The following is a 17166-nucleotide window of genomic DNA, read 5'->3' on the forward strand; positions in this document are numbered from 1 at the left end:
TGCTTTTTCACCCTCATTTACCTGTACTCTCTTCACTGTTGCTCCAGACAACCATTACACCAATAAAGCCCGAATGAGAGCATGAGCTAAGGTATTTGAAATCATTTGTAAGAGGGTATCATGCAATAGCTACAGCTGCTTCCTGAAAAAAACCCTATGATTTATGGAAAAGTAGCTTGCTTCTATTTCTTACTATAATCAGAAAATTTAGATGAATTGACAAATTTGAGCTGCTGTACAAAGAACTGTACAAGAGCTTTTTCTACCAAAAGCTATCTCACTTTTTTATTATGCTTATTGCATGGACACAAATAATTTTGAATTAATTCTTCAGACCTTTCCGTGCATACAGCAGTTTTCTGCAGTATCCATCAAGTTACTGAGACCTTACAAACTGTACTGAACAGCAACCAAGATAAAAAGAATGCCCTGGTTGACAAGTCACCAAAAACAGGTTTGGCAGATAAAGAACTGCTGTTTTATTTCCCCCATCTCCTGCCTTTAAATAAAAAGAAACAAAAAAACCCTTCATAACGTTGCAACAAACATGGAACAGTGGTCAGTTTGGGGCTTTTATTAGATACTTTATGTAAAAACTGCAGGTAAGCTCCAGACTCAGTCTATTTTTCAAAGAAGTTATATGTGATCAACAGCTGGCAAATCTGTCCTCTGGTTTTCAAAGTCTACAGCAGACCAAAAAGCTGACCAACACTGATGGATAACAAATCCAAGTGAAAATGATGAAAGACACATAAAATGTTCTACTTTGTAATTCGAGATGTTACAAACAAACCAATAAATCAAATTTATTTTTCCCCTGCATAAGAGCACCCCAACATCTTAGTTCAGAGCTATTCTTCATGAGGAGGGGTGGTACTTATAACTTCAGAAGTACCTATTTCACAATCAAATCCTCAGCTGAGGAACAGAAATAAAGGACTCCAATGCTGAAGAACAGTTACTCAAATACAAAACTAGCAGTGTTCAGTGGAGTATCTTCAAATCTCTGCCACTGGCATTGAACCAAAATCACACTCAGGGAAGGATACATCCATGAAACTTCTAATGGCTTTTCTACCCTCATCTTGACAGAATTTTCTCATCAACTTAACTCAAAAGAAGTGCAGGAGAAGTATATGAACAAAATTCATACAGCCTGTTCAACAAGCTATAAAAACCACTGACCATCACTAACAGCATGACAGAAAGCTTATGCTGACTCACATTATTCAAAGAGTGCAATTACAAAAACACAGAGGGGTGATGTAAAAGCAGACTTCCAGAAGCCCTAAGCAAGCTATTCAACTTGGAAAAAGTTTCACTGAAAGTTCTGTATTTGTGACCATCCTTTACAAAAAGCTCTCTCATTTCTAGAACAGATTATATTATCCGAAACAACTCATCCTTTTTCAGTTATAATGTGTGGTACAAATGAATTTGATTCTGGGTAATTCTACAGCATAGTTGGGTTTTTTTTAACCAACACAGCCTTTTTCTTTTAGTATCTTTTATACTATGACAGGCATCACCTGTAAAGCAAAAGCGGTTGCTAAACTGCTTTATACCTTTTCTCAGTAGCACGTTACATGCTGTAAAATTCCAGCAGGTCCCCAACAGCAAACTTACTGAAGCCAGTGAGCCTCCACCTGGAATCAATTGCAAGATCAGATTATGCATTTTATCTACTCTCCGAACTGGTAAAAGGCTGAAAAGAAAAACTAGACACTTTTCTTCATTTCCCTACCATGTAAGTAATTCTGGTTCAACAGTGCTCAGATGAGAAATGGAAAACACTGTCCACAGACAAATTTGTGTTACTATATTTTTTTTTTTAATAATAATGAAGATAAATTGTTATTATCAATGGCATACAACTCAGCCAAGCCTCTGAGCCTGTGCAACTGCCTGAGGCTTTGTAAAATGCATTTCCAAAATAAATATCAAAGAAAAAAAAATTTGCAAATAACATTAAAAATGTTCTAGCCATTTAATTGAAAATTCCATTTGAGAACTTGAAATTTTGCAGGGCTGCCTTTGTGTAAGGAGTACACAGCACTGAGGCATACTTACACCATCAGCAAGTATCACAAGTTTATAACAACTTTAAAAGCCACATAAATTGTAGTTTTCTACAAGTTTGTTTACAGGCTGGCTGCTTTCCAAGGTAAGCACAGAAGAAACAATAGATCAGTTACCTGGGAGTCTCTGAAGCAAAAGAAGAAAAATGCAGTAGTTTTGCAGAAAATTGACAAATGTTTCATTCCCACTGGAAGCAGCAAAAACAATTTATTTGCATTTGCTCCATTTCCGGACGTGAAACCCTGTTTTTAATCTATTATATTTTGATGAACATCAACATCCAAAGCGTTAGAGTCAAAAACCACATATTGCCAAACTACTGTCCCACTATTAACCAATACAATTTTTACTTCAAGACATTACAGTAAGAGAGGAAGTTACGCTGTGCTTTTCAGAGTGTTCTAGACAACAGTCTTCAAAACTCATTTGCCAAGCTCACCAGTAGGATCAGTCACCAGCGTCTTTGGATATTTCTAAGGTTACATTACAAACCATTGCTAAAAAGTGTAGCTTTAACCCCATCTTCAGCTCTGTAATTCTTTCTTTCCACCAGCCACAATGGGAAGCTTCTCTCCTCTGACAGGACTCCAGAGGGACGTCCCCAGGGCTTCAAGTGGATGCAGGTCTTCAAAGCCATTTCCAGCAGAGCACTGCATTTCACAGTGTAAACCATCTGCATGGTGTTGTGCAGAGACTCAAGCTTTGCCCAGGAAGATGCAGAATTGAGCTGGTCCCTCTGTACTTAATTAAGCTCTGTGTCTCAGCAGGGGTCTCAGTCCATGCACAGCAGCAGGACGATGCAGACATGGTGCCTCTTGTGCCAGGGTTACTCAATCTGATTCCGTAAAACCCACAACATTTTTCTTCAAATTTAAGTGCTCTCAAAGCCAGAAAATGTTTTACCAATATAGTATATTGAAGCAACTCATGTTCCTTGTTAAAGCTGAATGGCTTTGGTCCCTCAAACACCTAGAAAGATGAGGGACCATTTAGTTCTTACTTGTAAATTTTTTTGCATTTACCTGCAAAGGACACAGTGTTATTGACAAATGAATAACAAAATATTTTGCATGAACATTTATCAAGGTAATTTTAACCTATAACAAATTACCAGTCTAAGCAGCTAAATAAAGTAATTCAATGTTGAGGCAACCAGGGAGTTATCTGCCAGTGCTTACATAATACTTTACTAAGCTGCCAGACAAACTGAAAGAAGCAACATCTAAGACCAAGATTTTTAGCTTTTTATTGTGTAAAATAGTAGCTCATTTGAAACAGAAGCTCAATTTCTAATAAAGTTGGCCAGAACTGAAAGGAGTTTATAAAAATAATTAAAAGTGGTTTAATAGGTGTATTTCCCATCACAAAGACCAAGTGAATGTTACAATGAGTTTCAAGTCAGCTGCAAATACATTTGGCAGTTGCAGATTCATTAGACAGACGTTCTGTGGCAGACACATAGATCCAAGGCAATCCAAGAACAAAGTATCCATGAAATAATTACAGTACAGCAAGTGACCTACTCAGGGAAATAACCTATTACAGCTATTCAGGGACTACTAATCTTTACACACGTGAGCAATCCTCTGGCTTAATAAGAACAGGGAGGAAAGAAGGAAATCCTCACAAGAATTAAAGATAAAGAGCCTCCCAACACACTTGGGGCATTGTTACAGATCAGCTGACCCTGTCCAGTCTCTCACTCGGTAATACTGATATTGCACAAAAGTGCCTTAAAAGCTGCAAAGTGATAGGGGAAAGGAACAAAAAGACAGAACAACTTTTAAAAGACTGTGATCGCTGAAGCAAAAAATTGTTTGGATCATTCAGAAAACTACGCTACTCGCACATAGAGATGGAGAGGCCAAAAAATAAAACCCTGACGTACACCAAAACTGTCATGTGGAAGATAAAGGAGACAGGTGACAAGGTAGAAATAGTCTCAAGAACACTATTTATTGGTATCCACTCTTCCTCTTAAAATAAATAACAATGAAAAAGAATTCTAAGAGGAAATGCAAAGAGTCAGTCTTTCCACTAGGTAATTATGTCCAAAAAAAAGAAGACACTATTCAGAAATACCCAAATTGGAAATCTTTTCATAGCAGTTTCTATAGTCATGAAACATGTTCAGCATCAGTTGTATCTAGATTTCTCTTTAGGGCCAGAAAGATTTAGAGTTAATGACTTAGCAATTCATTGTAAAGAATTTTTCCCCCTCTCTTGCTACAGGAATCTCTCTTCCAAGATTTAGCATTCTCTTAGTTATTTCCAAGTGGGAACACACCCTGTCATGTGTTTCCCCTTTTACCAAGTGCCCTGACCTTTCAGGAAAAAGATTATACAAAACCACAGAATTCCTGGAAAGAATCTGCTCTTTCTGATTAGCATATTAGTATCACAGGCACAGAAGCAAGAAAGCTTACCTTCAAGGTATAAAATATGCTCATTAATAAGTGAAGTATGTGGGCAACTGGCTAAGGATATGTATGAGAAAGCACGAACATCCTTCCAGCTGCATTTGTAGAAGAATTCTCAAATGCAATCACAGTTCTGGAAATGGATTTAATGAATTCATTGCAATGGGCATTGTGGAGGTGATATTTTTACTGGGGAAATTATAAATCATGGACTTTTCAAAAATAGATCCTTATGACATTCCCTCTCTTCCTCATCAGCTTCAGGATTCTCTCCCTGTGTCTTCTGAAAGTAAACTGAAACTCTCAGTGTGATTCTAAACCACCAAAGGACAGTATGCTTTTACTTACTGGGACAGTTTGCATTCAAACACTACAGCCTCCAGAAAATGAGTCCAACTCTGGTATGACTGCAAGACATGCTGGAATTTAGAAAAAACACCATAAAGTTGAACACAGAAGCACCAACATTAAAATGACATCATTAACAATGAAATATTCTTTTGTTCCAGAGCCACATGACATTTTCATCTGAGCAAGGAAGAGACAACTACCTTAGTTCAGAGCTGAACATCTCAGTATAGGATATTATTGTTGCCAGCATGACCATCAAGCAAACAGCTGGACAAGCTCTTGATAAGAGGAAGAGTAGTGATAGGAAATGATGTAATACAAGAACCAAAGACCTGATATTACACAGTCTCACTTGGAACTTATTAAAACCATTCCTTTTTGGTACCATTAAGTAAAAACTAACAAAAACACGGAAACTATTTAGATAAACCGTAGTAATGTAATCTTCATCAAACAAGGGAGAGTAAAATTGTTCCAATCCTTTACTAAAATGTTATTAATTAACTGGCAGTTGGGTCAACTTCCCATCTTTCCCAGACGTATAAAACCAAGGCGACTTGCAGGGATGTTGCTTTCCAGGCTCAAAGGCAGAATGAATAGTATGGGAATTCCTATTCTAGTGGAAGCACCAAATCAAGAGGCACTCACTCCTGTACGTCTTAACTCATACTGGGTGTGTTAAACCTAATTCTCTACAATGGCACTGAAATAAGAGCCCTAATGACAAATAAGGTCCTGCTCTTCACAGTTCTGGCTTCTCCCCTCAGGAAGTCCAACAACAGAGGCAGTAACACCTCTTTGAAAAAGTTAGCTATGATTAAAGTTAAAAACTCCAGCTTTCACAGGGGAACACATATGGACACTTCTTCTGAGTGCTTCCACTCCTAACACTAACTAAGTATGTGCTTTGATATGGATTTTTGTAACAGCACTGGCTTTTCCATGAGGGTAGCTCTTAATATGCAGTTGGCCCTAAAAGCTCTCCACAGAAACGCACAAAGCATTACATTGCTTAATTTAAAGATTAATGATACGTTTGTCATAGCTTAAATAGAAGATAAAAGTTCGCAACTTCTACGATGGTATCTAAAAATACACTGTGAGAAAAATCCCTGGCTGTTATAGTATCAGTTATATACTCGGATTAACATAACTGAGAATTAAGTCCATTTTTTTCTCAAGGCTAAAACATATAATTTTTAATTTTATGCAAAGTGGCTTAACATTCACAATTTTCTTCTCATACAAATCATTTTCACCTGCTCCTGCTGTTGTTGCAGATTAACAGCCTGAGAGAGAGGACAGAAAGAACCAAAACAACACAGCACCAGGAATAAAGGAACACAGTGTCAAAGAGGAAGCCTAGAGCTATTGGAAAGCCCAGTATTCCAGTTCAACAAGGCAAAACTACGTGCCTTCTAACAAAGACAATTTGAAACAAATTACAACCCAGAAGATGAATGCACTGACTCAGGCGTAGATGAGCCTGAATTTTCCACTGCCCATCTTTCCCAAGAATCCTTGTCTAACTCGTGGAAGGAAGGGTAAAGATGGTTGTAAAAGATTTTTCAAAATGCAGTAAGAAGTAAATTTGAAAACAACTTGAGGAAACATGGATTCCTGCTGAGCACAGAGTTTTCAACAACAGCTAAGATTTATTATATTGAAATTTTTTTCCAACAAGCTACAATGTGTGTTTCCTTTCCAATTCAGCCACAGTTGAACATTTTATTGAACCATTACAGTAAGAAAAGAAGTTTTCACAATAACTTTAAGAAGCTCTCTTCTTTTGGGATCAAACAGATATATTATTAAAATAATGCCAGTAAGAAGAATCAATCATTGGACTAACTGATGTCAAGAATTGCTAAGCAATTAAATCCGATTACTAACTTTGATGCATTGATGAAATCTTCAGAACAGAGTATTCAGAAAAGAAAACTGAAGACAAATGTTCACGAAACAATTCTTTGAGTCTTTGCTTTCCCTCTGTCCTGGATTTGCACATCAAGAAATGCAAACAACCTTCTTCATCAATATTTAGAAAAGTTTTATGGGCAATGCATACAGTAAACTCAGTTTTTGATAAAGATATTCCCATAATTACTATGCAATCAAAGTTTTAATTTGTTTGTTTGAGATTTTTTTTGCTATAGAGAATTGGAAACAGGTAAAACCTCAAAAGCGACACCTTTGCTTATTTCCATTGTAAAAGGTGAGCTAGCAAATAGTTACTAAACCCAACATTTTTAGATTCTCCCCCACCTTCACCAGTTTAATCATATGACAAACTAACACTCTTTTTAAAGAGAAAATACGTAATCAATTCAATACAATTGCAGTGTATAATGGCCAGTCTTCGCGAGCGAAGATCCGGGGAAGGTCTTTACACCTTCCAGCCTGCGCATTGGATTTTTTTTTTTAGGTGAGACACAGTGTGCGCGGAACTGAGCCCACCCTTTAATCCTAAGGTTCATCTGCCGGGGCCAAGCGAGCTTGGACAGTGGCAGTGAGGTCCTTAGGACGTAGGTGGGTTGCCTTTAAGGGCTAACGAGCCCCACCTGCCCGGGAGTGGCCCTGACCAGGAATCGAACCCAGGTCTCCGCGGTGATAGCGCGGCGCCTTTACCACTAGACCACCAGGGGCTCCTCTAATTGCAGTGTAATACAAAAAAAATGAAATAACCATTTAAACTCTGTTTGGAAGCACCAGGTCTGGTCAAACAGCACATGCCTAGCCCCGCACTCCTCCCAGCATGTGCTGCTCTTTGATATATTCCCATCCCAAAGGACGTGGAGGCAGAGCTGCAGTTGGTTCTTTGAAAGGAATACCATTAAGGGATATAAATAAAAAATTCCAAGTGTCAAGGTTTTATTATGGAATAACCTATTTTCTAACATCAGATGAACCTTCCCACTGATTTCCTTGAAGAAAGCAAAACGCTTTTTGAAGGATACTATTTACAGTGACATAATCTTTATTATTTACGTAAGCCATTTTTAAAACCTCTCTTAGTAAATTACATCTGATTTTAGTACTTAGTACTTTTTCTTTTTTCTTTCTTCTTTTTTTTTTTAAATTAAACTTTGCTCTACAAAATCACCAGCAATTATGCTTGGTGGAATGGGGTAAGAAGTTCACACAAAGCTCTCTCACTGCCTAGGCAGTGATGACAGGCTTTGTTGAATATGCATTTTCTCACCTTAAAGATATTTCACTGGAAGGGCCTAAACACAAGAAGAAAAAGTAATGGTGTCTTGGCAGCACGTAAAAGCTGCCATTATTGTGATGAAACATTAAACCACAAGCAGCTTCCACAGCGAGATCTGCTTATGAAAAGCAGCACATTTCTTCAAGTGTTTTAGCTTAAATAGATATTAAAGTACTTTTAAGAATTGCCTTATAAGTCAGCTTTCACCTCTTTTGTATGTATATTACAATACAATACTGTGTTTTTGGAGTAAGGGTTTGGTTGTTTATATTTTTTTTTCTGAATCTTTTAGAGAAAAGATTAAATTGAAAAGAAATTAGCTGCCTTCTGCTTCCTACCAGCAAAGTAGTACAGACTTTTAAAAATCCTGGATCAAAATTATCTTATGCAATTTTGCATTTGCCAAGCCTAGTACCAATCCATCAAAGGATTTCCTTCATTTCATTTTGGGCATTTACATAAGTACCTTAAGTTGGGTCACTGCAATTATTCCCCTCATTCCACATCCCATCTCCCTCCATTCAGTAGGCTCATCCTATAATCCAATTTCACAAAAGAAAACTTCACTTTCTCTTCCTGTGAAGCAGCAAATATACACACAGCTTATTTTTCTGAAGGGTTAATCTACAGGGGGTTAATAATTTAGATCTTCTAGGTAAAATTTGCAATCACAGTAGGAAAAGCAAAAGAGACACTTAACCTCAGGAATGCCTCACTCTCCTCACATCTTTGCGACATTAGAACCCTCCAAATGGAAATTACTGTGCAGGCAATACTTTTTCAAGTTCTTCTTCTGAGAAAAGGGAGTGAAGAACAATGTACAAGATGCACTGGAGGAGTTTCCTGTTAGGAGTAAAAGATTTACTGCAAGAACACGCAACTATTCCTGGATTTCTAAACAAAATTTCAGCAAATAATGAAGTTTAGCCCTTTCAAGCTGTTTTAGAATTCAGTTCAAGAGCCAGGTCATCAGACTCACTAACACTGACATATGAAAAGGATAAGAAGTGACAGTAAAATTACCATTTTTCTCTTTACATACAAGAAGTGACTAAATATGTGCAGAGTCATAACAAACCTCAGTGACTGAAAAAAAAAACACCACCTATTTGTAAAATGAAGTGCTTCTGCCAAATAGCTCCCTCTTCAGTTTTCTTTCAATTTGATCCTACTGATTTAGACATAAAAAACAAGATCCTTCCATTAATGCCACCAGTTTGGAAAAACTGTGTTTGAGGTCCTATTTCAGTTGTCATGGGCTTGTCCTCCTCAAAGTTAAAAGCCAGAAGATACCATTAGATCATTTAATCAAATGTTCATGGAATGCTATTGAACAATAGTTGGTTGCCCTGTTGGAAAATACCAGCCTCTGATACCTCACATATCCCAATATTAAGCATTGACCCATATTTCGATATAGTAATTTTGTTTCTATAAAGAGAATTGCAAGCTAACCATGAAACATCAGTCTTCATTTAGATAAACTGGGCAAAAGTAGTAATATACCATGAACAGCCAAGGAAAACACATTACAAACACTACTGAATTCTTATATAATCTTATGTATTCAAAGACCACTGCAGGACAGATGCACACTGGGCAAGCACTGCCGTGACAGTTTCAGACTTCTATTTTCAAAAGGAATTATAAATGAAAATAAGTAATCTACAAATATAAAACATACAGACAAAGCTTCTCTACTCACTGTGGTGTGAGGGTTAAGCCATTACCCTCTAATAGACCCAAGAATCTAATGTTATCAATGCCATAAGCACCCCAACCTCCTGCTCCATACACTCTATATAGATATATATCGTACTTTAGTAATAGGCTCTACTAATCCTTCATAATGGACTATTTAGTACAGTCATCAAAGTGATAACATCTTAAATATCACTTTGACTCCAAAAATCTTCTTCCTTTTGTCGTGACAGCTATGTTCAGTGGATCATCTTTCTCCTGGCTCAGGAATAGCCACATTTGAGTATTTGTAATTCAAAAGAGCAAACACTGACCAAGCTCAAAAATTGAGTTTTCCTAGTTTAACAAGGGACTTTCTGAGCATGCATCTAATTTAAGAGAAGCTGACCTTTCAACAACTACTCCTTACATCTATTTGTACATTCAGAAACAAGAACATAAACAGAAGGGTGTAAAGCTTTTGCTCATGGTTCCTATCTGCTTGAACAGTCAAATAGCATCTGTCAGTACTTAAATGTGCTGATACCCCAAAACAAGCTATGAATTTACTTTTTACACATGGAAACACAAAAGCAAAAGAGAGTTGCAACACATCAACTTATTCCTGGATGGAAAATTCACTTCATTTTAGAAAGGAGAACTAAGCCAGTATTGCCACAGCTTAGGAGATTGCCATTTTCTCTCAATATTTGCAAGATCCTATCAGATAATAGCTGTAAGTTAATGCAGGGGGAGATTTTTCTAGTTATATTGGGGTGGGAGGGCATGTAAGAGCAGTTTTATATTTTTCATTATTTTGCTTTAATCTCATTTTGGATTTCAGTTTTCAGTTTGTTTTTAAGATGTCCTTTAAAGTACCCAACTCGCCCCAGATGTAGTAATTTATCCAACTAGAAGAAATTATGCTATTAATGATATAAAAAGAGCCTAGCTAAGAAGTGAGCTTAATTTCTCTACAAAATAAGCTCCTTTTTCATAACGGATGAAGACATTAAACCATGAAATTTTCAACATTAGGAGGACTGCACTGCTTATGAGCAGAGCAGATAGGTATGTTTCTAATTCAAGGTTCTCCATTTGGTTGCTTATACATTTCAAAAAAGGAAACAGCTAGTTACAGAAGAAGTAGTATGTGTTCATGCAAATCAAAGATACTACCAACGTGCAGATCAAAACTGAATTAACCTCTGCAGGCAATTTTACAGTATTTACACTTTATTTTCCAGTAAATTAATAATTTGGAATTTAAATAATTCCATTTGTTTCACTAGGGACATCACATGAGTTTTCAAAATACTCAGATCTCGTAAATAATACGGTTTATCTGAACCCTGGAAGGGGGCGGGGGGAAGAGGAGGGGCCTTAATACACTGTGGGGAACACTCAGATAGTTTGGTGATCCGATCATACAAACCTCTTTGAAATCAGATATTCTGAGAAATGCTGCCAAGATCCTTAAGAGTTTACCACACTTCAAATGCATTCAATTGCTACACTAAACTCCAACTGCACTAGAGGAACACATTTTAGTGGATATTTCTACAACAGAAGTAAGCCCTATCTTACAGCTACTACAAGAACCACAACAGTCTGGGTTTTTTCCCTTATAAGAAAAGTTATATTGTAGAGCTTTAAGGATATCCAAGAATTTGGTCAGACTAGATGTATTCACAGTAAATACAAATATTTACGGATTCCATTTATGAATAGCAATGACTACAGGTTGATGAAGGACTCTGGCACTCTATCAACCTTATGCACCTCCCACACTGGACAACAAAAAGGAGCTAGCCATACAAGTTCTCAATCCAGAAAAGAGATGCCTTTACAACTTAGAACACGGCAAGTGGCATTTCAGGGAATAAGTTCTGGAGAAGTCTATATCCAGTAGGGAGTACACATCAGCATAAAATGAAAACTGCAAGCCAGAAGCTATGAAGCCATAACAAATTCCCTCACTGACCTTCTTTCATCACAAGATCTTTGCAAGCATCAACAGATATCTGTTAAAAATAAAACATCCTACTTCTCACCACCTCCTCCCTCACACAATAGACCTGATTAATATCCATTCCCTGTGGAAGGGTATTCCTTGCCTCCTGTCTTTGTGAGAGAAGTTAGAGAAAAGAGGGAATCTGTCCCTGTGTATAATAGACTGCAATGTCCAAGCAACCCAGATGACACAGTAAAAGTTCAACACTGAATATATACACCCTTGCAAAATCCATGTCACACTGCGCAGGAAAAAAAATATCAACTCATCTTTGAAAAAAAAAAAGAGAAAAAAAAAAAAAAAAGACCAAATTATGGACTTAAAAAGGAATAAGAAGGAAATGAGTCATGGGGAAAATTTCAGGGAAATTTCACATGAAAAGGAAACCCATGAGCAATTTCATAAAGTTTTCCATGCTCAGTTGTCCATCTCCCCACTTCCCTCCCTGCCTCTGCCCTTTCTTTTTTCTTTCCCAGAGGCTTGATGGAAGAGGACAGACCTCAAAATACTTTTATTTATTCTGCTATTAGAGGGAGAACAAAACAGAGAATAGGTCACAATGTGCTCTGACACTCTGAAGATTTGTCTGCTGCATCTTTTTATTCATGGAATAAAAAAATGTATTGCATCAAGAACTGGCAACTACAAGCATTCAAAAACTATGAATCAGATTGCCAAAACCCAAACACATTAAATAACCATTCCATTTCCAGTTTTCAGACATGCTGTCAGGAAATGAATGGTTTCTTTCTTCTTCTACGTCAAATGGGCAGGTGGAAAATTCCCAAGCACGTTCTTCTCATGGCTATGTTCTCAATCAGCTGGAAAGCAAATGTGTCAAAGTCCCAATAAGGTCATTTGGATTTATGTCTTAGTTCCCTCCCTGAGACTTGGAGCCAGCCTTCTGTCTTTGCTCATGCACTAAAGAAACCAGAAACTTGGGACTGTTCAGATGTAGAAGGCAGAAAAAAGATCCCTACAGATGGAAAGAGGTCCTCAACGTCCCTACTATCAACTCTCTTTACTTAAGCAAATTATCCTCTTCCTTCTGTAAATATCTTAAGTCATCACCTAATTAAAGAAAGAAAAGCAAGCTGCTTTGCTGTTCCAGGTCAACATACATTTTTTCACTGGAGAGCACAATAGTTTGGAGACCAGACGGAAACACCTGCTGGAAGCTCTAAAGGACACTGATCTTCCCAGCTGCTCAAAGACTGATGCACATTGCTCTGATTGATACATTTACCTGTTCATATGCTTATAATCTTTGCTGCTTCTAAACAATACTCAGGTTCAGTCTTGACTCTGAACATGGCCCAAGAAAAGGCTTTCTCAACAAAAGTTTACCACAAACACGGTCTGCAGGATAATTTGTTTGAATTAATTCAGAACAAGAAAAATTGAGACCGCATGCAAAGCATTTGTTTCCAGGAGGCTCACAAAGGGATTCTGCTACTGAAATAACATCATGTTTGTCTTGAACAAGCGTGATTTTCCAGGAGTCTTCCAATGAGACATTGCCTGGACTCAATGAATCAAATTTTCTAGCTTCTGCACTTTCCAAAATAAATAAAAAATGAAACTATATTAGCAATCAAAATAGAAGCAAAAGCACAAGAACTGAGAAGCTTTTTCCTACACAGACATGGTCCTCAGATTCCATTAAGATATGTCTCAGTTCAGGTGGCTGTTCCCTCTGGTTTGGGAATTCTAGTCTGACAGTCATTGACCTGGAAATACTTTCTAGTTACTTAACCTCTGAGGAACGCTCACAACTGGGCTCCCCTCACCCTACCTACTACTTCTCATCATATCAGTGACACTGGAGGAGGAACAAGCAAGCATGGATCAGAGGACACCTAGCCTAGGATCAGTCTCTGGAGCTTGCATCCCATGTTCTTTCAGCTCTTCCTAATAATATTTCGACGGGAGCCCCTGGTGGTCTAGTGGTAAGGGCGCGGCGCTGTCACCACGGAGACCCGGGTTCGATTCCCGGTCAGGGCCACTCCCCGGGCAGGTGGGGCTCGTTAGCCTTAAAAGGTAACCTATCTATGTCCTGAGGACCTCGCTGCCACCGTCCAAGCTCGCTTGGCCCCGGCAGATGAACCTTAGGATTAAAGGGTGGGCTCAGTTCCGCGCACACTGTGTCTCACCTAAAAAATCCAATGCGCAGGCTGGAAGGTGTAAAGACCTTCCCCGGATCTTTGCTCACGAAGACTGGCCATTATATATTAATAATATTTCACTCCTGTCTGCCCTAAACTACAGAATCTATCCACTCATGGCCCAGTTAAGGTTCCTCACTAACAAGTGAAAAAAAAAAAAAAACCAACCAGCATCAACCCAATTGATACCCTTGAAACAAGAACAACAGCTGAGTATCAAGGACCTACCAGTTGCCCCAGAGTTTCTTGCAACCTTAACAGATGAGGAATAAAACCTTAATAGTCAGATAAAAAGTATATCCTTTACAGTACTTGTTCTCTAGCATCTTCATTGTAGCATCTACTGTGAATTAGATCAGATGCTGGAAAAGAGTCTGGTTTATTTTCTGGATTCTTTGGGAAGTTCTGCTATTATTCTGGGACAGGGAAGGAGAGAAACATTTACAAAAAACTTGGCAAGAAGTGACAACACCCACTTTTCCTTTGTTATTTTGGCCCCCATTGCTGATATTTTTGGATTTTCATTCTGGAAAAAGGAGAAAGATGAGGAATTGTCTGAAGTACTGTTTGCTGGGCTGCTTGCCCTCAGAAAATTGAAATATAGCCAAGGCTGAAGAAAGAAAGCATTCTATAAACTCAGATCTGACTTGTGTTGAACAGAACAACATTTATGGAGAATTAATATTTACAGTGTCTTGACCTAAGAGACTTTGTTATCTTGTATGATGTCGAAACGACCAGTGGGAAAAACACAGAAATGGCCAAACTGAATCAGCAGTAGTCCACCCAGTCATCCTGTCTGACAAGGTCTTGTCAGACACCTTGATAAGAAGGTGCAGGGAGAAAGCCTCAATAGGCAGTAATGGTGATTTTATTCTTAGCCCCTCAACATTTATCTTATGCCATGAAATACTCTGGCTTATGTTCTTCTCAACATTACTCATTCATTAGCAAGCTGGTTTTGTCTTCTATATAAAAAGAACTAATCCCTTTGTTCCACAAGGAATCTTTAAGCCTTCTTCAATCTTGCTGATTACCCAAATTCATAGAGGAAAAGTACCAACAGCAGCCAGACAACTTGCCCATTCAGCAGCAAAGTTACAAATCACACCCTCAGTTTCACTCAGCTATCAGTAGCAGGTAGTCAGCCGGTCAGAAGTCAGATGATTAAAATCCTTTCTTAACAGCAACCAACTAGTGATTCTCATCACCACCCTTTCCTGTAAACTTCCTGTAAAATAAAATAAAGAACTCTAAACTCTGCATCTCATTCTAAAGCAAAGTTCCCATTTTAAGGAATACCTTACTAGAAAGCACTGTCAGCGGTGAACAGAGCTCAGACTGTGTAGAACAGCTTAAAGGCTTCAGGAGCACAGTATTAAATAAGGAGAAAGCAGGAAGGGGAAGACTAGATCTCACATCTGGGATTTGCTCAGACAGCTGTAATAGAGCAAGGGATGCTCTTGAGAAGCTGTCTCTCCAAGCCAGAAGGTCTGGCTGAGCTAGCCAGCTGTCCAAGGTGACAACTACTAAGATTTTATCAGCCTTTAATTGTCAGAGGAAGATCCCATTCTCCTGTAGCAACCACGGGATAGGAACTGGCATGCCCTTTAAAGAACAGCTGGGAGCCACCAGTTTAGACAGCAGAACCAGTACAAACTGTCATGTAAAAAGATCAAGTCTGCAATGAATTCTTGTAAAACAATTATTTGTAATCTTATACAGCCTACGTTGTTAACACCACAGGGGAGTAAAGAGAAGGAAAGGTGCCAAATGGAGAAGTCTAGTCTAACATAAAAATATGTATTCCTCTTGCCTGCATTATTTAAAGTATAATTTATTCATCACCACCTCAGTCTGAAATGTCTGTGCAACTTCCAGAGCACAGAGAAGTTATTTTTCCCCTCCAAAATATAAGAAACACAACCAACAATCACTGTTTAATACAATAACAATGCAATACTATGATTCACTTGCATTAAGTCTGACTAAATATGTCATTATCTTTAAATAGAAAAGGCAACTAATAATTTTAAAACTAAAATTAGAAAGACATGTGATGTGAATCCCATGTGATTTACTCCTAATCTGAATATATTATGCTGTCTTTCAAATGTTTTTGTAGGTGCTTTCGGCTTTGGCAATTTTCTTCTTTTTCACACGTTTGTTTTGTGTTTCTTTTGCTTACCAAAATAACATTTGCTTACAGAAATGCATTTCTAGAATTTTATTCAAAAAAGGGCTACATCGCTCTACTGCTACAGAAACTATGCTGATACAGAATGTAGATGCCATTGCAGCTGAAGAAAATCAAATGGCAGAGAAGATGACAATGAAATATGTAAGAGCAAATACACAAATAAACCCTTTATAATGAAAGGAAGTATTGCTAAAAGTCTTCTAAAAATGTCAGCTAGGGGAACTCAATAAAGGTCAAGACACTTTGAAAAGGAGAAGTTAATCAAAGACCTTCTGTATTTACAGTCTTCTGTTCCATAATTCAGCATAATGTACTCTAGGTTACTTTAAAGCTGTGACCTTTGCCAACATTCACTGTCCATTATCACAAAAGTACCAAGTTTTGCTTGAAGAAGCCAAACCTGCTGATGTGTAAATTGTCTAAACCTACACCTTGATGTACAGTGATGTATGTCTCCAAAACCACTACTCAGATGACAGAACTTCACCAACATGATTACTTTTGACTGTTCTTGCATAAACCAAAATAAACAACAGGTGGGGAATGACCCCAGAACTCACTTCATATATTTTAAATAGCCTTTAATGTTACGGTTCCCACCACTAGCAAATGAAAATAGGTGGGGCAAATATTTTTGTGCCAATAAAAATGTTTCATTTAACAACAAAGCATGAGTAAAGAAGGTCAATTAAAATGTACAGGCACGTTTTGAAGTCAGTGAATTTAGAGCCACTCCAAAGTTGTGAAAATAAATGAGTATTTCAAAATGGGAGTATTACAAAAATGACAAGCAGATTTCCATCACCCTAAGGAAAGGCACTTTTTAAAATTATTTTCTCTAAACTGTCACTCTCAAAAGCAAAAATCAAGAACGAGAGAAATTGGTTTTGATACTATGCACACTCTTGAAACCTATTCTTATTTTGTGGCTTAACAACCACATTTTCCTGTGTTTAAAATGCTTCTTTCCCTTTTTATAGCACAAGACCACTACAAAAAAGAAGAAACAGCCTATAGCAAAATAGACTACACAGCAAGTGCTTCTG

The 17166-nt window shown here is 37.8% G+C and overlaps 1 protein-coding gene across 4 annotated transcripts in view; it reads right to left on the bottom strand.

Annotated features, from left to right (window-relative positions):
* Positions 1-17166, bottom strand: part of LCLAT1 (lysocardiolipin acyltransferase 1) — a 116417-nt gene that overhangs the window by 84454 nt on the left and 14797 nt on the right. The window contains exon 1 of one of the 4 annotated variants that reach the window (XM_050315079.1): positions 1566-1646. The exons of the other annotated variants lie outside the window; for them this stretch is intronic. The gene's annotated coding sequence lies outside the window, so the exon portion shown is untranslated. Of the gene's footprint in view, positions 1-1565; positions 1647-17166 lie in introns of those variants that run through there. 4 annotated transcript variants of the gene reach the window in all.

Source organism: Myiozetetes cayanensis, unplaced genomic scaffold (genome assembly GCF_022539395.1).
Source record: "Myiozetetes cayanensis isolate MyiCay16 unplaced genomic scaffold, myiCay2020 scf2-11, whole genome shotgun sequence".
Lineage (NCBI taxonomy): Eukaryota > Metazoa > Chordata > Aves > Passeriformes > Tyrannidae > Myiozetetes > Myiozetetes cayanensis.